This window comes from Capricornis sumatraensis, chromosome 1 (genome assembly GCF_032405125.1).
Source record: "Capricornis sumatraensis isolate serow.1 chromosome 1, serow.2, whole genome shotgun sequence".
Lineage (NCBI taxonomy): Eukaryota > Metazoa > Chordata > Mammalia > Artiodactyla > Bovidae > Capricornis > Capricornis sumatraensis.
The window spans coordinates 200208340-200230692 of NC_091069.1; the positions used below are offsets into that span (position 1 = coordinate 200208340).

General features: G+C 41.2%; 1 non-coding gene across 1 annotated transcript; it reads left to right on the top strand.

Moving 5' to 3' along the window:
* The first annotated feature begins 20274 nt into the window (after window positions 1–20274).
* TRNAC-GCA (transfer RNA cysteine (anticodon GCA)) lies at window positions 20275–20346 on the top strand. The gene has a single exon. It is a non-coding gene; the product is annotated as a tRNA-Cys (tRNA).
* The last annotated feature ends 2007 nt before the right edge of the window (window positions 20347–22353 follow it).

The following is a 22353-nucleotide window of genomic DNA, read 5'->3' on the forward strand; positions in this document are numbered from 1 at the left end:
CATGAGGGTGGAGTCCTCACTAATGAGATTAGTGCCCTTATAAGAAGGACCCTAGGAGACAGCTGTCTATGAACCAGGAAGTAAGTCCTCACCAAACACTGAATCTGTTGGTGCTGCGATGTGGGGTTCCTCAGCCTCCAGGAAGTATGAGAAAAAAGTTTTGTTTGCCAAGCCACCCAGTCTATGGCATTTTTGTTACAGCAACCCAAATAGAATAAGACAAGTACAATATAATAAGTACCTGCTTCCTCATATGCAAATCAATGTTCAGGCATTCCTCTCTTGTTCTCTTAAGCCAGTGGCACAGCTAGATGTTGCTGTAAGACATAGCTCGGGGACAACAAGGTGTGAGAAAGACCATTTCAGGTCCTACATACCCTCTTCTCTGGGTTTCCTGTTCTGATATGTCAAACGTCCCCATGAAACCTAAGAATGGAGACACCACTGAGGTAGTTTGAGGCACCTTCTCTGTCCAATCTCATACCAACCCTCTGCCTTTGATAATTGCCTTCCACCCTACCACCACTGCTGCTTCCCCTCCCCCCAATCCTCTTCCCGGGGAGAGGAGGTCTCTTTCTCCCTTCTTGCCCATGGAGTGGGTAGGTCACCTGATATGTTCAGATTCAGGCCTTCTCACTTGACACAGAACTTCTCTAGACATCTGGGGGCCAAGGCTCCATGGGGACATGCTACTGGACACCAGACAGACTCCTGGCAGATGGAAAAATTCCTGTGGATCCTTTCCTGAGTGTGGTCCCCCTTTCAGGATTTGGAAGTATTGTTTTAAAAATGAAATATAAAATAGATAGGGATGCATTGATAGATAGATAGATGGATAGGAAGGAAAAACACCCAAAAAGTAAGCAATACCTGTTTCTCTGACTTGGAGGCAAATTTGCATGACTAAAGTCCCACAGGCAGAAGGATATTAGATCAGATCACATTAACTGCCCCCAGCCCTCAGCCACTTCCCCCCTGATTAAATATGAGTACTTCCTCAAGGGAGTAGTTTGGCTGGGGTGGCAATGCAAGAAGAGAATGAAAGGTGGTTGTAAAGAAAGAAGAATAAGCACTGTCAGAGAGTCAAGTGCAACTAATCTTCACTCTCATTTTCTCCTTTCCATCTGTAGCACAAACCACAAATAATCAAGTACTGTCTTGAAGAAGATGACTATTACCTGGAAAGGAACCTAAGAAAGCATTCATTGTCAGCATTATGGACTGCAGACTTTATTGTAATCAAGTCAAGAAAGTGCCAATACTTGAGCCAATAGACATCATCTTACTTTATAGAATCATTTTTTCTTGTGATTCTGTGTAATGAGATTTACCTGATGTGGACAAGGCTAGAGGGTGCCGGGGACTGTTAAGAATAAAGCCTTTTTTGTTCAAAGAACTAAAGCAATTTCCCCTTTCCAGTGTTTTTATGGTTTGGATTAAAACTGGCAAAGATAAAACAGTAGAAGACCTAGAAACCTCCCCTCCAAGATGAGACAGTTGGAATCAATACATTTTCCTGAAATATTTTGTCAGCGTGGTATTTAAGAGACTATCCTCAGAACTGTATGCATTTGACTGTTTCTTCATAAAAAAAGGTCAGTGTGCTAATGAAGTTACGAGCCTTCTATTTTCTTTTTGGTGTAAAGATTTTCCTCTTTCCCACTATGGGACTCAAAGACAAGCTCACCGAATGTCCTTAAAGTAACCCTGGTTCTAGTGTTTAACAACAAATTCACTAGTGCAACAATGTGTGTGCATGTGTTTGCATCTGTCTGCATGTTTATGAGTGTGCGTGTGTGTAAGACAGAGAGTATGTGTTTGAGCACCGGAATGTGCATGGAGAATTTTATTCTTCATTTTTATTTTTGGTGGCATCATTTATATCACAAAAACAGTAAACTGGCATAAATTTCAAACATACAAACTTGCTGATAGTTTTCTGCAAAGGGACAATGGCAGGATCAGAGAGAATACCTCTTGCTCCAAATATTATTTAACATTTTGAAATATGATTTACTTCCTGGACAGCAGCCAGGCAATTACCATTGGCAAATATTTTAAGTGGGAGAAATGAAGTGGTTGCTTCTAGTCCCATAATTTGGAATTGCTGCTAACAGATTTTACATATCATCAACTTTTCTGCTATTCTTTTTAGAAAAAACAATAAAATCTTAATATTTCTAAATATCAACCCTTCGTGTCAGCTTTGCTGATGCGTCAGACTAAACTGTGCAAGTGGCTCCCTCTGGTGCTGCTAATAGTACTAGTTTTGTTTTATTTTAATTCACAGCCATAGATGGAAACCAGATTAGTTGCTGCAAAAGGTAAGGAGAAGCCCTTGAGGGCCTGCATCACTTGAAAGGTTTCTTGGGACACAATCCTACTTGGAATACAAATAGATAAAGCTTGACATCTTTTATGATATGGGAAGACACAATTTCTTCCTTGGCCTTTTTTCCTTTACTTCATATATACCAAAGAGAACTACAAAAGGTAAAAGAAAAGTCATGTTCACTGAACCCTGGCCAGAGTCCCCCATCCTTGTTGTCGTTGCTGAAAATGCTAATACCCCAAGAAACTATTTAAGTACTTGTAATGGACCTCCATGGAGCCATGAAGTCTCCAGCCCTGGACTCCACTTTGACTTGTGACCTACATAGTAGTAATTAGAGCAAACATGGGGTCATAAATAGTCTTGCAAGAGGCAACTGAGGGCTCTAGAACAGCATCTCTGAATGGCAGTGGGGAAGCAGTTGGCAAAATCTCCTTTCATGGCTGCGGTCCACAGTTGTCTCCAATGACTGCTCTTTCAAAATAAGCTCTACCCACAGGCAGCCAAGGTTTGAAGTCTAGGTTCCTAGGTCAGTCTCCGCATTGTAAAGCCACGGTGATTAGTCAAAGCCCATCTGCAATCTGCAGGCTCTCCCATGTTGATCTTGTCCTCCTTTCTTTCCAAGAAGCAGTACATCCTCCTTGATATACTTCTCTAAAGCACACCATAGCTTCCACCATCAGCCAGAATGTTAATGCATTATCACTCTGTACACTGAGAAACAAGTGACCATATGTAGCCTATGCCAGCGGAGCTGTAACTGTGAAGAACAATGGCTCTGAGTCAACAACAGAATTAAACTACTCCCTCTTGTGAAGCTCTTCTGAATATTTTAAGTGTTGCCTTGAAAGTGTGGGATTATGTGCAAGCATAAACATTAGCTTAATGCAATTTTTTTTGGTACAGAATATGCCAGAGTTTAAAAATCAGAATTGAAATGCAGAAAATAACTTTGGGATAAATTTCATTTTTTTCATGTGTGATTAAAACATGATTGAAGAGGCATACTTTATGTATAATTAAAGTTGCTTTGTAATTAAGAGATTTATGCATGTATAGAAAATGATACAGCTTAGTTTGGAGATTTTACAAAGGCGCCTATTAAACACTCACTCCCTAGCAAGCGTATGACTCAAATGTTTTCACATTCTAATGCTGATAGAGTTCTTGAATTTTTTTGAAGCTACCAATTTCACCATTTCTAAATGCTTTTCCCTTCCTTCCATGTGCTTGGAAAATAAAAACAGCATTATCTTCCTTGCATTAGCCAAAACAATGATGTAGAACACTCTACAGTCTAATTTCAAATGCTCAGGAGGCACAAAGAAAGATCCCCTTAATCTCTTGAGACAGAGTCTGACTTATCTTTGCCTTCTCCACTATGCTGAGCACTGCGTCTGACCTGTTATATAAAAAATGTGTACTAAATGGCTATTACTGAGTAAGCAGAGACTGTGTTTTTATATATTTATGGAGTGTTATGGTAGTAACACTTTTGGACATTTTTAAGCTATATTACATTATTTCATGAAAGCCATATGAAGTTGACAATATCAACCCCTTTGGACAGATCAGTTAAGTTCAGTCGCTCAGTCGTGCCCAACTCTGCGACCCCAGGGACTGCAGCACGCCAGGCCTCCCTAGCCATCACCAACTCCTGGGGTTTACTCAAACTCATGTCCATTGAGTCAGTGATGCCATCCAACCATCTCATCCTCTGTCGTTCCATTCGGCTCCTGCCTTCAATCATTTCCTGCATCAGGGTCTTTTCAAATGATTCAGCTCTTCGCATCAGGTGGCCAAAGTACTGGAGTTTCAGCTTCAACATCAGTCCTTCCAATGAATATTTAGGACTGATTTCCTTTAGGATGGACTGGTTGGATCTCCTTGCAATCCAAGGGACTCTCAAGAGTCTTCTCCAAGATCATAGTCCAGAAGCATCAATTCTTTGGTGCTCAGCTTTCTTTACAATCCAACTCTCACATGTATTTGGACAGATACATAAACTAAATCAATGAAAGAGTGAAGACTACACAGAATCACACATTTTGTACTGCTTGGCAACAGGATCACCTCTGAGGCTAAAGTGCTCATGCATGCTCAATCGCTCAGTCGTGTCTAACTCCATGCGACCCCATGAACTGTAGCGTACCAGTCTCATCTGTCCATGAATGAGGCTAAAGAGTGGGACAGAATAAGTTCCTTTTCCTCAGTATTGTTCATTTTTCAGTCCCTTTCCCATGCCTCAGCTCCTCAATCCCCCATCCTTTGCAGGGATTGCCTCTTGGATTCTTCTGGTAAGCACCTGGCATGAACAGAGGCTTCATCTCACTGGCAATGGTCCTAATTTAAACTGATCTTCCCGGCCTCACTCTCTTGTTCTTTATGGGTGTGCATGGTACAGACAGGGCCCCAGGAGGAGAGGTGCTTCTGTGAAGCCTCATACTCCTTTAGAGTTTTAGAGAACACCAGTGAGGGAATGACATTCTAAGCTGAATACCAAGGCTATTCCCAGTGTATTTCTGACTGGCGGAGTCGTAATGCACTGATTCATGAGAAATTATGACCTTGTTTATGGAGTTCTATAGAAAACATGCTCATGCTCTTCTGACTGATTCCTTCCTTGTTCCCTGGGTGCTGGTTATTCTACCCACTGATTCCCAAAATGAGCTGCTGTTTTTACAGAGAGTGGATTCAAGGAAAGTCAGGAGGGACATGTTGATTTCGTGTGCAATTTAGTAGAAACTGAGGAATATATCTCACTTGAAATTGCACCGCTTAGATTTTAGAAATGGTACAATTTTTTAAGTGATGATGAGGGTGATTGCTGGGTATTAAAAGGCAGATTAGCACCAATTGGACCCTCTCTCTCTTAAGCAAATAGGACATTTCAATAAGTGTGCTATAATCAGCAGATCTGAAAGGACTGACTGGAGCATTATATTGAAAGGGAGCTTGGGAAAGAAGGTATGTTTGGAGAGACAGAATGTTGCCAGTGCTTCCTGGGGAGAGGGAACCCAGGTCAGAAAACACTATCTAGGCAGGCTATGATAAGAATCTCCTTATAAGAATTTGATGACAATCAATCAAATGATCTCAAGTTGATTTGGTATCAATCACTTACATGCATAAACACACATTCAGAAAGTTGTATTTTTCCATTTCAAATAATGTAATTTATTTTCTGGCAGAAATGAGTTTCTTCTTATATAAGCAATATGGACTAGTTTTTCCAAAAACCTGTTTATTTCAGGATAAATATATTATTGATATTTCTGATCTGCAGAGGTCCTAAGCCAAACTACTGAACACAGGTCAGAATCAGATGAATTTTCTCAATGAGTACACTTCTTTCTTTTCTACAGTAACATTTCTCAATGTGGGTTGGTGTGGGTTTTTTTAGTTTTCCCTTAGAAAAACTCTAGAATGACCAGTTGCTTCTGTCACATATCCTATTCTTAATTTTCACTGGTTTTTTTTAAAGCAATGCTTTGCTTCCTCTTACCCATTTATTCATATTCCAATCTCCTTCAAGTAACACTTTCTTCACAAAATCTTCATAAAAATAAAACTCTTTTCTTTATATCTTCTGGCACTTAATGCCTATATTTCTAAACTAATAACTCTATAATCACAGATATGTCATATATGATGCTGGTATATGTATTAGTGTCCTGTATATAAAACTGATGCAAGAAGATATTACACAAAGATTGATTTATGAACACATGCACATAAGCAAGTTCTATCATTGTATGTACTGAGCAAGTCATTTATCTCAACCTCAGTTTTGCCACCTGCGATTTAAGACCGATGCCCTAAAACTGACTAAAAAACCAGTATGGCCCAGTCAGTTTCTCAGCTGGAAATACCACTGAATATTTACTGAAAGCTTTAAAAATAAATTACTCTCTTTTACAACATGCATTTCAGATCATCTGGGGTCAATGCTGTGATTTTTCTCTTTTAACCATAAAAAAGTCACTGCAATGCAAAAACAATCTCAACATCCTATTTTACAGTCTAAGACTCTACTATTAATAATATTCTCCATCTTAAATACTCATATCTCAAATATTTTTCTTGTGGACAAATGGATCTATATATAGGATTAAAACAATTTAATCATTCAATAAAAATTTACTTGCAACAATACTGAATCTCTATCTTATATAATCCATACTTAAAAAAAAAAGTTTCAAGAATATCTAGTTGAAAAAACTAGGGAAGGGTTTCTTCATACTGTATAAATCAACTCACTTTTATGGCAAAATAGGTGGGCAAAAGGCAATATCGTGTTTTCTTTGTGGTGACTACAGCTACAATGAGAGAAAAGAGAGCGGGACACCTTTGGAGAGCTTGTTATTCATCAGAAAGTAAGTATCCAGCTTTCTGGCCACTTAAGAGCCGTAGCAATTTTCAAATACAATACAGAGAAGAAACACTGTTGTCTATGGAATTGCACAGTAAGAACTGTCAAGATATATCCACAAATAGTAGCATCTGACTGATCTAAGCTGAAAATCCTTTTCCTTTTATTCATATCTTTTAAAATCAGTAGTATGTGGTTGAGCAACAATAAAACAAAAAATAAAAAAGAAACTTCATTTTTACCTGCCAATTTCCTCCTGCTTTTTACTGATGACTCTCTTTTTAAGCAGAACATTTGTATATAGTGATAGTTAATTTCTTGTGGAAGTTTTCTTTGTTCTTGATAGAAAATGCATCACCGCCTTGCCTCTTCCCACTTTTACATCCTTTATTTGGCTTTGATTTATTCAGTAATCTTTCCATTTCAGAATGTTTGAGGAGAAGTTTCCTCGATGCTAACTCTGTTCTTTTGAACTTTCTGCATAGCTCACAGTTGTTCTAAATAAGATATGCACGTGTAAACCTCACAAAAAAGCTGTAAAATCTTAAAGCTATATAACACATATTATATATCTTAAGTATATCACTTTAGAGAAATATATTTCTATTACTATATATTTATATAACACCAGTTTAAATATACATATGTATAATATTGTGAACATTCTTTATTACTGATTATCTTTATGCAAAACAATTCTCAGGGCCAAAAGATACATTTAATTTCAATTTGTCCCAACTATATATTGTAAACATTGAAACCAAGGCCCAGAGAGATGAAGTGAATTACAGGAAGTGACACACATAGTTATTAGAAGAGTCTGCTCTATAAACACAGGTCTCTTGATTCCTAGTCTTATGCTTTTTTATCCATTTGGAAAACTAGCTACATTTTCTATACTGCAAACTGGGAGGGTAAGAAGAGAATAAAAAGGGTTAAATCAGATTCTAATCATGCTCGCTAAGAATTACATGGTAGTCTCTCTTATCCAAAAGCTTAGAAATTAATCAGTTTGCTTAATTATCATTATTTCATTAGGTTGTTTAAAAGTGAGGATGCATATATCATTAAAGTTGTCATATTTCATTGACTCTGACACACTATTTTTTTAACCTTTAACATCTCTAGAATCAGGAAGCATTTTATAATTCAGTACAGCCAAGAAGCAGCAGAGGCCATTGACTTTGCATGCAAAAATTGGTTGCATTCCCCTTGCCATGACCAGACTACCATCACTCCTGACATTTCAGGACAACTGAAAGAAGAAACATGAGAGCTGGTTATTGTCTGAAAATCTTCCATTGTCACATTCTAGCAAGATCAACATAACACCAGCATCAAACCTTTCAGAAGCTATCAGCTGCTTGGAATGACAGACAATCATGAAGTACTCTTAAGAAAGGGTGCATCAGTAACACACACATGGACTACCGTCAGCAAAAACATGGGTATGGATATGACTCAGTCAGAAAAATTCTTCAAAAGAATGAGAAGCTGAAAAGAACAAAAATTTTTGAATTCTTAAACCAATGTGTTAATTAATACACTTTTCACACATACACAAAATTAATATATTAGGAAAATCTACATCCATTTAAGTCTAAATTGCTCTTTATTAAAGTGTACTGTTCTAAGTGGTAGAAAAATACTGTATAACGATTTAATTGGGGTGTTTCTTCTTTCTAGAGCACACGTAAAATAATGATGTGTTCTGTAATCAGCGGTTTCTTTGTTTAAATGAAATATTTGTAAAGTATTAAATGTAACTAAACATTTTATCCCCTAAGAGAAGCTTCAAGAACTTGCAGTACCTTGGGGCCAATATTGTGAACCGTAATTATGTCACAGTGGAGTATGGTGAAGTACAAGACACTGCCACGTCCAGTGGAAAGGTGGTCAGATAAATACCTGGAACACCCACTCCTCTTATGATCTTTACCTGATACAAACATGCCCACTAAAATGTGAACTACTGTATTTAAAGCTCAAAATCACTGTTTTCACTTTCAAATATGCCTTCTTAAAACAAAAAGTAGAAGCATCTGTTTCTGACCCCAAACACAGATGGAGCTGCTAATTATCATTTTAGGCTTAATTCAAAAATCAGTTTCCCTGGAGGCGAGGAGCCCAGGTCAGAGGTGGTCACTGTAGGGCAAACTGCTTCAGGCCTGGAGCCTGAAAACAGAGCACTGACATGCAAAGATGTGACTCTGAACACACATTCTAAAACGCTGGAGGTAGCAGAGAGGATTGTCAATGTCCATCACAAAATTTGCTTTGAAACGAAGAGAAATCAGATCTATTCTTTCTTAGTTCACAGCTCTTTTACCTTGCGGCTTTGGTGTTAAAGCTTCATTGACCCTTTATACTGGTCACAAAGCAAAATACTTTGGCAAAATGACTTCAGCTATCCACCCTCCATCTACCCTGCCTTAGTTTTCCACCTGTCTGCAAATTACTACGTGTATCTCTGTCAAAATGACTCAGACATCACCAGCATCTTCCTTCCCTGAAACCCTACTGCACATATTGATGGGAGTATAATTCAGAGTTTACTGCACACAATATTGTCTAGTTTCTGAACATATATTCATTCAGGAAAAAGACACTTATTGAGTGATGTATGATACCATTCACTCTTGTACATGTATATATACATGTACATACATAGACTTTCTCCTTCCAAAAGTAATTTGAAGCAGCTTATGATAAAGAGGAGATCTGAAAGGAGATTCAACCAGTCCATCCTAAAGGAAATCAGTACTGAATGTTCATTGGAAGGACTGATGCGGAAGCTGAAACTCCAATTCTCTGGCCACCCGATGCAAACAACTGACTCTTTAAAACACCTTTATGCTGGGAAAAATTGAAGATGGGAGGAGAAGGAGACTACACAGGATGAGATGGTTGGATGGCATCACTGACACAATGGACATGAGTTTGAGTAAACTCCTGGAGTTGGTGATGGACAGGGAGGCCTGGCGTGCTGCAGTCCATGGGGTCACAAAGAGTTGGATACAACTGAGCAACTGAACTGAACTGATGATAAAAAGCCCAAATACAATCAAATCTTGATTGAATCAAAGTTTAAGTTCAAGAATGGATTCAAATAATGAAACAGGATAAAGGGAGACAATTCAGGACCCCTTTTTCAACTGAACACAAAATTGGCTCTGAGATTCCATGGAGTCAGACCAAAAAAATGAAAATAAGGCTTTCCTTGTTTAAAAAAAAAAAAAGACTTATCATGTTCAACAAGATACTGGCATGTGAGCTAAAAATTAGTTCCCTCTTCTAGACTCTCCAAGTGAACAGGTACCAAAAGCAGGGAGTGATTCAATTTGGGCATAACTGCTATCAAGTCCTTCTGCATGAGAATAACTGGCAAAAAGTTTCAGCTATTTCTCATAACATTTCTAATTTACAATTATAAGATCATATGAAGAACACATGACAAATGATAAGATCTTACATGCTTGTTACATGTAAGAAGATCTTACATGCTACTTACAGATCATGTCTAAGAAGAACATGCTCTGGTTTTACTATGGTTTCTGTTATGTGATATATAGGTATAAGTTGAAAATGTAGGGTTTGGGATTTATACATGGAATGTAGTAGTATTTGGTGTTTGTAATTCTTCTATATAAGGCCCATTCCTACATTTTCTGATTCTTCAGAAAATATTTAAAAAAAAAATCTCTGGAACATTATGAAAGCAAATCATTCTATATCAGAAGCCTGCAGCCTGACATGTATACACTTTGTATCCACAGATCCAAAGACTGCTTAATTCTTGTGTGTGTGTGAGGACTTAATTCCAGTGTAGACATTCCATACCCCACTCCAGTAGTCTTGCCTGGAAAATCCCATGGGCAGAGGAGCCTGGTAGGCTGCAGTCCATGGGGTCGCTAAGAGCTGAACACAACTGAGCAATTTCACTTTCACTTTTCACTTTCATGCATTGGAGAAAGAAATTGCAACCCATTCCAGTGTTCTTGCCTGGAGAATCCCAGGGACAGGGGAGCCTGGTGGGCTGCCATCTATGAGGTTGCACAGAGTCAGACACGACTGAAGCGACTTAGCAGCAGCAGCAGCAGACATTCCATATTATTAATATAAGAACTTCAAGGAGGTCAGGGTGTGATATTTATGGCACACCATATTAGGTGCCCTAGGTTACAACTATTGCTTCTTTCCTGTCAGTTAACAAGAGCTCTGGTTTTGTTTAAGTGTAACACTGCCATGTCCTTGGGAAAAGCAGACTTTTTCTCCAGGCCCTGGGAAAGGACCATGGTTGATCAAAACCAGTCATGCAATGTAGCTCTTTGGATGGGTCACAGTTTTAATCGGAGAAGGCAATGGCACCCCACTCCAGTACTCTTGCCTGGAAAATCCCATGGGCAGAGGAGCCTGGTAGGCTGCAGTCCATGGGATCGCGAAGAGTCAGACACGACTGAGAGACTTCACTTTGACTTTTCACTTTCATGCATTGGAGAAGGAAATGGCAACCCACTGGACATAAACGGAAGTCTGCTGATAGCTTCAGGGGAAAAAGAATCCTTTTTGATAAAAAGAGAGATTTCCCCGAGAAGACTTCCTCTCTTTTTACTTTGGGTAAGACTGCATGAAGAGGTAATGTTTGGCTCTGTGGTAGCCATACTGTTTGTTTCAAAAATTGGGAGCCAAGAAAATTATAGCAAAACTGTCCCAGAGCACTGACAGTTCAAGGGCTGCCAGAGGTAGGCAACTGTGGACCAGTATACTCTAGAATTCCAGTATGCTTGCCTGGAAAACCCCATGGATGGAGGAGCCTGGTAGGCTACAATCCATGGGGTCGCTAAGAGTCTGACACGACTGAGCGACTTCACTTTCACTTTTCACTTTCGTGCATTGGAGAAGGAAATGGCAACCCACTCCAGTCTTCTTGCCTGGAGAGTCCCAGGGATAGAGGAGCCTGGTGGGCTGCCATCCTATGGGGTCTCACAGAGTTGGTCACAACTGAAGCGACTTAGCAGCAGCAGCAGCATACTCTAGAATTCTTGTTCTGAGAGATGTCTTTACTGTTTAGACTTTTAATTGGGTATTTTGTTGCCTACATGCAAATGTTTCATAATAAACATCATAGTTTATATTACTATATTGTACACAGAACTAAGCAAAACCTGGCATTCAAAAAATTCATGGAAAAAAATTGTAATCAATCAGATAAGATCATGGGTTATGACAGCAATACTGATACATCTTTGTAAGGTGTAATTCTTCCCTATAAGTGTAACCAACGAAAGTAAAAGTTGCTCAGTCGTGTCCGACTCTTTGCAACTCTATGGACTGTATAGTCCATGGAATTCTCCAGGCCAGAATACTGGAGTGGATTGCCATTCCCTTCTCCAGGGAATCTTCCCAACCCAGGGATCAAATCCAGGTCTCCCACTTTACAGGTGAATTCTTTACCAAGTGAGGCACCAAGGAAGCCCAAGAATACTGGAGTGGGTAGCCTATCCCTTCTCCAGGGGATCTTCCCACTCTAGGAATTGAACTGAGGTCTCCTCTTTGCAGGTGGAGTCTTTACCAGCTGAGCTACCAGGGAAGCCATACTTATTGTATCCAATAAAACTTAAAAAAAAAAAAAAAAAGCCTACACTGAGATAAAAAACTAAGCAACCTAATTTAAAGTTACCATAGTCCATGTTAACACCTGTGTACAAGAAAACGTTATTAACCAAATGGCATCACTGGGATGTGCTTGCTTTATACGAGCCTTAGGAAGGAGTATTAAAACAAAAGATCTGTATTTTCTTTCCTTGACAACATTTCTCACATAATTGATGACTATCTAATTTATAATTATGAATATCAAACTTTACTGCTTTATTCAACAGATTGAAGAAGACAAGGTGCTCTCTGACACCCTTGAAAAAACAAAGTTAGGAAGGGTAAGATGCCTCCATTCTGCTCATTATTTTTCCAATTAAACTATCATCCAGAGGAAAAATAAAATCACAGTTTTATCAGTTATTTTATGAATATTTAGCATGTGGAAAAATTACATCTATCCTCTTCTATGACTATTTACTTTTTTCTTTACTTTTTCTCCTTTCTAAATTCTAAAGTATTTAGGTGAACTTTTATATATTCATTATTCTTTCACAGTGGCAAAGACTTTTAAGTTTCCAGCCCCAAATCTGTTTCCCCTTCTTTTTTCATAGATTCTGAAATCCAAGGTAGTGGTATGCCAAAGGAAAGACACACTTCCCAACTTGTCAGGTATCTGGAAGTAGCTATTTGACACAGTTCTGGTAGGTATGGAAGTCTACGGGGAGAATGTCCACATGACAAGAAAGACAAAATGCTCAAGGAGAAGGCCTGTTTGGTCCTTCCTCTCCCACTTTTTCTTTTTTTAATCTCATCAAGAGCCCTCTCCCATTTATTAACCAAAAATCAAACAGATCCTTACCACCACTGCAGTGCAAAGAAGAAGGAGAAGTAGGAAATGAGGGATTTCCTTCCTCCAGACTCCAACCATTCTCAACTCAGCATGATTTTACCTCTGAGGGACATTTGGCAACTTGTGGAGAAAGTCCTGGTTGTCATAACTGTGTGGGTGAGTGGGTGGGGTGTGCTACCACATCTAGTGAGTAGAGGCCAAGGACACTACTAAACATCCTACTAATACAATGTACCAGACACCTCACACACACACAACAAAAACTTATGAGCCCCAAATGACAACAGTGCCAAAGCTCAGAAATCCTGAGCTAGAAAACCCTGTTGGCTTCCCCCACCCCCTCCTTCCTTGGGTCTAAAGCAGACATGATGCCTGAGGTACAGCGGTGATCTTAGGACCACAGGAAACCACCAACACGAAAGATGAAGCCTGACTCCTTGTTCAAATGCGTGAGCAACTCTCTTCTCCTGACTTTTATTATTAGGAGAGATAAATAAATCTTTACTTAATCCATTATTAGCCAGATTTTCTGTTGCCTCATAGCCAAATGTATTTACAAGCAATACACTTATCATTCACTTATGGTCTACTTTACGTTCGGACATGGAGCTAAGCATTCTGAATGAAATGATAAATTAGGTATATTTTTTAACCTCTGGGAACTTACTCTCCAGTGAGGGAGCCAACCATCAGCAAGTGTGAAAGGTGGGCCACTTCTAGTACGGATAACATGTTGTGGGAGCTCAGAGTAAGGACAGCAGGGTGACAGAGAAAAGAGCACTCTAAAGAAACAAATGTTTTCCCATCCTACAGTTAGGATGTATCTGGCAGGGGAGCGTAGAGGAGAGTAGAAAGTAATCCATAACGGAAGATTAGTATAAGGAAAGCACAGAAGCCTAAAATGCCAAGTAGTATTGGGGAAAATGGTTAAGGAGGAGTCACGTGAATGGAATGAAGAGCAAATTGGGAAGGAATTCCAGGTGGAAGGTATTTTAATCTAAAAAAGGAGACTGGGGAGTAAATTGTGAAAAGACCTGAGTGCCCTCAGAATTATGGATATTAGCATCCAAAATATAAAGAGCCACTGGCCATGGCTGATAAAAGATCTGTAAGACCATACCTGTTTTAGAAAAATAGGTAACTTAGGTGAACTGGTCTCAGATGATTTCATTTACAAATAATTAAATACAATTGAGGAATCATAACTTTCTATTTACATTCTAATAGATTCCAAACTTCAAAATACTTAAATGTGGCAAAAGTGTATAGTTGAACTGTTGCAGTTTTTGATGTTACTGCTAATTCCAATTGTGTTTTGCTTACAAAAACTATAAATTAATACTTGTTAGATAATTCATAAAATAATTCCTTTGTATAAAAATTTAAAAAAAGAATTCCAGAAATAAATGATTATTATGCTTTGCTTTAAAGAATGTTAGAAGGGTTTGTTTCAGCACATGGAAACCCAGAGTGGTATTTATCAATTATACCCACTAATCAATACTGTCCCTCAGAAAGTTGCCAATAACATTGGGGCATATGTTTATATATCTGTATTCTCTAGCTATAGCTAATTCACTATCCTATAAAAATTGTAACTAATTAGAGAAATGTGAAGGATGATACAGACCCTGTCACTGGCTAACCATGTGGAAATAATAAAAATAGAATAAAATATAAGAATTTCAGGGTTGGAAGAGACCTCAGACTCAGGGAAGTCACCCAACCATGAAGAGAGTCATCAAACATTCAGATACTCTACCTGTAGCAAATGGAGTTCTCAGCCTACCTTCTGTGAATGTATATTCCATCTTCAATTTCAAACAATTCAGACATTTGTAATTGAAAATATGTTATACCTAAACATAAAGGAAAATTTTGCAAAATGAAGCCCCACTAAGGGAATAAAAGACTGAGAGAAAGTACTTTAGAGTGGAAGGAGGGAGACTATGGAAAGGAGAGTTGCTTCAGAGGGCTTTTCTGAAACCTACACTGCAGGAAGTCTACTACAGTAGGCTGAAAGACTGACTCCCTCAATTTCTGCTTATGTTAAGAGGATTGGAACAACTAACTGTAGAATAGCAGGCTTACAGATAACAGTTACTTCTTTTCATCAAACCATGTAATCGGAAGGCCTGAGTAATGATTAACTTCCAGCTGCTCTGTGAATCACTCAATCACTTTGCAGAGCAGGTATCCTTATATTCATTCTCTGCCAAGGGCACGGTAAACCTAATGTTTTGCACTTAACATTTAATATTTTAAGTACGTGCATGGCCCTTGCTTCTGAGCTCATTTCTGAAAGCTGGTGTTCTGTTAGGCTGATTGAAATGCTGAGGCATGTTATACCTTTTACACATGTACCTCCACCTTCCCCAAGTGATATTTTTATATCTACGATCCTATTTATAATTATGATTGGAATCCTCATGGTCGGCATGATCATTTATTTAAGCAAAAATAGTCTACTGTAGTTTCAGTATAAAAAGAAGGAAAAAGTATATGAAGTATCTATAAAATGGCAGAGTAACAGACCCGGGGTTAGTTATCCAAATTCATGTTTCCTAAGTCCTACATGTATCACTATGGTCCTGGAAATGAAAAAAGAAATAGTATAATACCTTTGTGGAAAGCAACTACTCATGACTCAGAATGATCACAAATGAATCAAATATTAGACACAAAATTTTCCTCATCTCTATAACACTCTAACAACCTCTTCTGGAATAAATCATTCCCACTAGAAAATCTCAACCTAAATAATTTTAAATTCACTGCAGGTGGCTTTTCATTTCTACTCACAAAGCATTGGGCAGGCCGGTCAGGAGCCGAAGGAGAAGGCTGGAAATGTTTCTACTCCCTCTCTGTTCTGCCCGGGGACTCGACTGCCCCACAATGCATAATCTATTAGGGGCACATCGCGGGGGATCTACGGAGTGACATCTTGACTGGAACCACGCAGATCTGAAAACCACTTCGCAGGAAATGTGGGGAAGAGCAACTTTCCTAGCCCTGTCAAACTACGAGGCTGCACCGGCCCCAGAACGAGCCGGAGGGCCCGGGAGGGAGAGCCCGAGGCTGGAGACAGCTCCTCCGCGCTCCGCCCCGGCCTCAAGCGAGGGTTTTCTCGAGGAGGAGGCATTGTTCCTCCATCTGCTCAGCCTCCGCGTTTCGCCAGGAAACCCTCCCCGCTCTCTGGTAATCTTTTCCCTAACGCTTCGGTACCTCTCTGCCGATTTCTCGGCTCCCGGTCTCTGGTCCCTGGACACCGCTCTACGGTGAAAGGCTGCAGCGACTGGGGCGCCGCTCTAAGGCGTCGGAGGCGACTGCACTCGTCCGCCGGAGCTCGGGCGACGTGCGCGCCTCGCTCTCGCTTCCTGCCTTCTCTCGGGGCTCTCCGGCTCGGACGGGCTCCCCCGGCCTCTTAGCCCGACTCCCGCTCGCCTTCCCCGCGGTCTGTACTCACAACCGCGCCTCGCGCTCCGCGTCGCCGCCGAGTCGTCGGCGCGCCGACACGACGCCCCCCCAGCCCGCAGACCCGGACTCGGGCTTGGAAGGGTCAGGGCGCCGCGGGAGGTGGGGAGGAGGGGCGCGGCGAGCCGGGGCAGGTGGGGAGCGCGGGGGGCGGCGCGGGGCGGGGGAAGAGGGAGCCCAGGAAACGAGGGGATGCATTTGCTTTGAGAACGCCAGTAAGGAGAGGACGGAGGGGGCAGGAGCGGAGCAGAGCCGAGAACACCCACCAGGAGGTGTGGGCAAAAGGGGCAGTTTACAAAGTGCCGGGGCGCGAGCTGTGAACGGAGGAGGAAGGAGGCTGGAAGGAGGAAAGGGAAAATAAGGGCAAGTTCCCACCTCTCCCCAGAAGGGCGAGTCTGAAAACGCTTCCCCTGAACAGAGTTAAACAGGGACTGACCGTGTTGTGAAGGGTGGATTTAAAAAGGAATTAAGTGTCGTGTAGTTGTGCCTATGCTAGATTCCGCTCCATCTCGCTCAACTCTGGTAAATGACCCTCCAAGTAAATGAACTGACAGAAAGAAATGGAAGCTGCGGAGTCGTCTAAAGGTACTGGCTGTTCGTTACAGGAAAATAACAATTTGGGAGGTTCCACGACCCCCCAGTGCTAAAGAAACCACCCAGTTCGTTAAAGTTCATCATTTTTTATTGCTTTTATTTTCGTCAGAGGATAGAGGTGAGGGCTTGGCACCAAGAAACGTTTAAAACAGCTATCTAGGTAGCATTCTTTTCCAAAACGCTGAAATGACTTCCTAAAACAGCTAAAAGGGGATTGGGAACCTCAGTTACTCGGCTGGGAGAAGGGAGGGAGGAGGAGGTGGGGAAAGAGAGGGGGGGGGGGGGTGGGCAGGGAGAGAGAAGCATTTAAACTCTAACAGACGCTCACACCTCCAGCAACCCTCTTCTCCCGCCCCCGCCCCAACCCGACGGAATAGAGAAAGGGTTAAGCGTACGGAGAGAGCAGGGCAGGGTGGGTGGTGGTGGGGTAGAAGAGGGAGAGGCGAGGAGTAGGAAGTTCTCGGCAATCCCCGAGATTAAGAAAAACGCCGGAGATCGGTGGACGTAGGAAGCTCCCTTACCTTTCTCTCTAAGCCCCGTTTGCACCTGATCTGCAACCATAAATACTTCGTGATGCTTAGTGTGCAGCCAAACGATGGCCGAATGTTAAACAATTCTTCACTCTCCCTCCCCTTTTGAAAAAACAGGCTCAAAAGAATGTTAATACTGTTCTCGTTATCCATCCGCTCCAAAACATTCCGCTTTGTCGCTAAGAGAGACGAAAACCCAGCGCTTGGGCACGCGTTTATGTATTTATATATTATGCGGTCGGTATATAAACATATATACGTTTTCTGCGTATAAATCCAAAAAGAAAAGCACCACAGATGCCTCTGAAAGCGGGAGGGGACGGGAAAGAAAAAACTTGGCAAGCCAAATGTATCCAAAGATTTCGTACCAGGAGCCACCTGCTTCAATATGCAGAATTCCCGAGAAGATTTAGAGGGAGAAGGAAAAAAACATTAAAAATAAAATACCCAAAGCACACACTTGAAACTGGAAGACGACTAAGACGCGTGGAAATGGAGAGGATGAGAAGATCTCCCGAGGGTACAGATCCGTCAGCTAAGTGAGCAGTCGCCTCCGAAAATCACAGTCGAGGAGGTGGCTGCAGACGCGTCCCCTGCTCCGGTCCCCGCCGCCGCCGCCGCTGCTACCTGTAGACACGCGCACACACACACACACCCGCGCGCACCCACGCGGGCACACACACAGCACAACCTCCTCTCCCTCTCTCCCCCTCTCTGTGGCGTTGCTGGGTGCAGGAGTCTGAATCAAGCTAGACCCATCCTCCCGACCCCGTCCCGCCCCCGCAGAGCCACGATTCCCTCCCCCGCCACTCTCTCTGCGCCCAGTTTATTGCACAGCAGTCCCTTCCCTTGCAAGCCCCCTCCCCCGGGCCGGAGCCACAATCGCCGTAGGGCTGGGCTTCGGGGGCATGGGTCCAGCGGTGGCAGACTTAATGCGGGTCGTGGTCCTTCCCTTTCACAAGTTCCGCCCTCCTCCCTCCCTCCTCTAGCAGCGACCGAGCATCCTCCGCCCTCAGCACCCGCAGCGCCCGCGGCGGCAGGAGGGGTTAAGGGCCCCCGGCGTCACGTGTGACGTTCACCAAACCCCTTGCCAGAGCGTGCGAGTGAACCGCGCGGCAGGCAAGCTGCGAGGCCTCAGATGCGATGACTTTCTCTGTTCTAGGCGTCATTATGCTTCCCTTCCAGGCGTTTTCGTCTTGGTGACTGCGAGTGAGGAGTTGGAGGCAACAGCCTTTTACTATGCTTCAGGTTTTTTTTTCTTTTTTTCCCTTCCCCCTTGGTAGATCCCTTGCCACAGAACTCGCCCCTGATTTCTGTTTCCACCAGCCAAAGGCAGAGTAAGCTCCGAATTAAAAGTGTTGGTTGTAGTCTCCTCTGTGGGAGTAGTGTAAATGCAAAGCCACTGCCTCTGGCCTCTTCCTGCTGGTTGCACCCACGTCTTCTGCCCCTGGATTGGTGATTTTTAAGAATTCATCATAGCTAATCAGTGTTGGCTTTTGTGACGGGTGTGACTCACTATACCACATTGTTTACACCTACACACCTCCTAGCAGCTTCTTTGTGTGAATTTTAAATGCAAGTGAGTTAGGGGACAGGGGCCTGCCAAGGGAACCATTGAAATAACTGACTGCAACTTGTAATAATATTAATAAGAGTAAAATTCACAAGTAGGAAATCCCTAGGAGAGATCCGTGACACATAGTCTTGAAAAGTGTTTTTGCTTGTTTAAGTGCTAGCTTCATATTTCTCATTTGCATGTATGCTTTAATCTGTAAAACTGAGGTCAAAGAAAGGAACTTTAACCAACACGTAGAATGCAGTTGCTCTAATGTATTACTCATTAATTAATAATGATAAATAACCAGAATATATGATCTGATTTTCAAAAATACTCTTTAAATATGACATATTAGTCATAAAAAGGAACAAAATTGGGTTATTTGCAGACATGTGGATGGACCTAGGGCTTCCCAGGTGGCACTAGTGGTGAGGAACCTGCCTGCCTATTCAAGAGACATAAGGGACTCAGGTTCAGTCCCTGGGTTGGGAGGATCCCCTGGCGGAGGGCTTGGCAACCTACCCCAGTATTCTTGCCTTTATAATCCCATGAACAGAGGAGCCTGGGGATGGTCGATAGAGTGGCAAAGAATTCAGCACAACTGAAGCAACTAAGGACGCAGCATACATGCAGATGGACCTAGAGACTGTCCTACAGAGTGAAGTAAGAAAGAGAAAAACCAATATCATATATTAATGTATATATGTGGAATCTAGAAAAAATGCTATAGATGATCTTATGTGCAAGGCAGAAATAGAGACACATGTAAAGAACAAACATATGAATACTATGGGGGAAGAGGGGAGGAGGGGTGGAAGGATTGAGAAATTGGAATTGATACATATAACTACAGATACTGTGTATAAAATAGGTAACTAATGAGAATCTACTGTATAGTATAGGGAGCTCAATGCTCTGTGGTGACCTAAATGGGAAGTTCAAAAAAGAGGGGATATATGTATATGTGGGGGTATAGCTCAGGGGTAGAGCATTTGACTGCAGATCAAGAGGTCCCCAGTTCATATCTGGGTGCCCCCTTCCTTCTTTGGAGAGGAAATGGCAATCCACTCCAGTATTCTTGCCTGGAGAATCCCATGGATGGAGAAGCCTAGTTGGTTACAGTCCATGGGGTCGCAAAGAGTCGGACACGACTGAGCGATTTCACCTTCACCATGTATATGTATAGTTGATTCACTTTGCTGTACAGCATAAACTAACACAACATTATAAAACAGCTATATTCTTGCCTGGAAAACCCCCATGGACAGAGGAGCCTGGTGGGCTACAGTCCATGGGGTTGCAAAGAGTTGGACACAACTGAGCAACTAAACACACACACACATGCACACACACACACCAATGAAAATAGAAAGTCTTAAATATGACATTTTCAGTTCAGTTCAGTTCAGTTCAGTCGCTCAGTCGTGTCCGACTCTTTGCGACTCCATGAATTGCAGCACGCCAGGCCAGGCCTCCCTGTCCATCACCAACTCCTGGAGTTCACTCAGACTCACGTCCATCAGGTCAGTGATGCCACCCAGCCATCTCATCCTCTGTCATCCCCTTCTCCTCCCGCAATCCCTCCCAGCATCAGAGTCTTTTCCAATGAGTCAACTCTTTGCATGAGGTGGCCAAAGTACTGGAGTTTCAGCTTTAGGTATGACATATTACTCCTGCTTAAAAGGAATTTAATACCGCATTTTTCCTGGCATAGTTTTAGAATTCAATGTATCTTGTCAACTTTTCCTCCTCCCCTCCTCCCCCTGCCCTTTTCTTTTGAAGTAATGTTTAGGTGATGTGTTGACAAATAGTAGATTTTGATATTGCTCCCAGGAAAGTGAAATTTAATTCAAGTAAAACATATATCTGATTCTTGGTGACAGATCTACCCTGCCCAGTTTATCTAAATCCTGTGAAAGATCTCTGGAATCTGGAGAGGTCTCTATAATTTCCTTAAAAAGATGAGAGATAAATATCTATTCCAATATCAATGAAAGTACCTGACTGAATACTTTCATCTTTCATAGGATTACACAATTAAGGTAACCTGATAGAGGGTATCATTATGACAACCTCAGAACCTTATTTCTTTCTTTTTAAAAAAGAAATAAGGATGATTTGATATGTTGTCCATAACATCTTATGGGAAAAAACCCCAATGAACTTTTTAGCCAACCCAATTAAAGAATATAAAGTTTTGTATACTTTCTTTTTTCCCAAGGCTATGGGTACCATATTCTAAATGCATCCATTGAAGTTAATATCAGAATCCTAAAGGTAATAACTGAACGTTTTTCATTTTTAATATTTGGTATTTATAGTATAATTAATTCTAAATATTTTCTATTGTGTTTTTCATTATTCTTTTCACAGCTATACTTTATCAGCTGGGCACTATTATCTCATTTTTATGTTAATCTAGCAAAAACTCAAGAATTTTAACACAATAGAATTGTCATACAAATAGCATTTATCACTATCTGTAAATACAAGCAAATGAACCAAATTCTCTTGCCTATTTTTTCTCCACTTTCTCAATCAAAGCCCCTGAGGGAGATAAACCCATACCATACCACTGAATCCCACAAGCAATTAAAAAAACAAGAAATTTTGCTTTTTATTTTTCTCTTCATTTGTGGATATGGATATGCAGTTAAGAGCTGGGACTCTGGGATCAGATTGCTAATTTGAATCCTGGATCTACACTTAATATGTTATTGCCTGGTGCAAAAATCTCTCTAAACTCATATTCCACCGCTGCAAAATACAGATAATAATAGTATCTTCTTTGTAGGAATGTTGTGAGGATTATCTAAAATAATGCATATAAAGCTCATGACACATGAGTAACTAATTTTTCAGGGTTCATTCTATTTTTAGTGTCTATGTGGTATGCTTCCACCACAGAGTCAACCTTCAATATATGTAGTGACATTTGGGCTTAGTGTTAAAAGCTGATCATGAAATTTGGTTGCATTTATGGTACCCATAACATGAAAATAATGAATTATTAGTGAATTCCTAGGCCCTCCCTCTTTTCTCTTT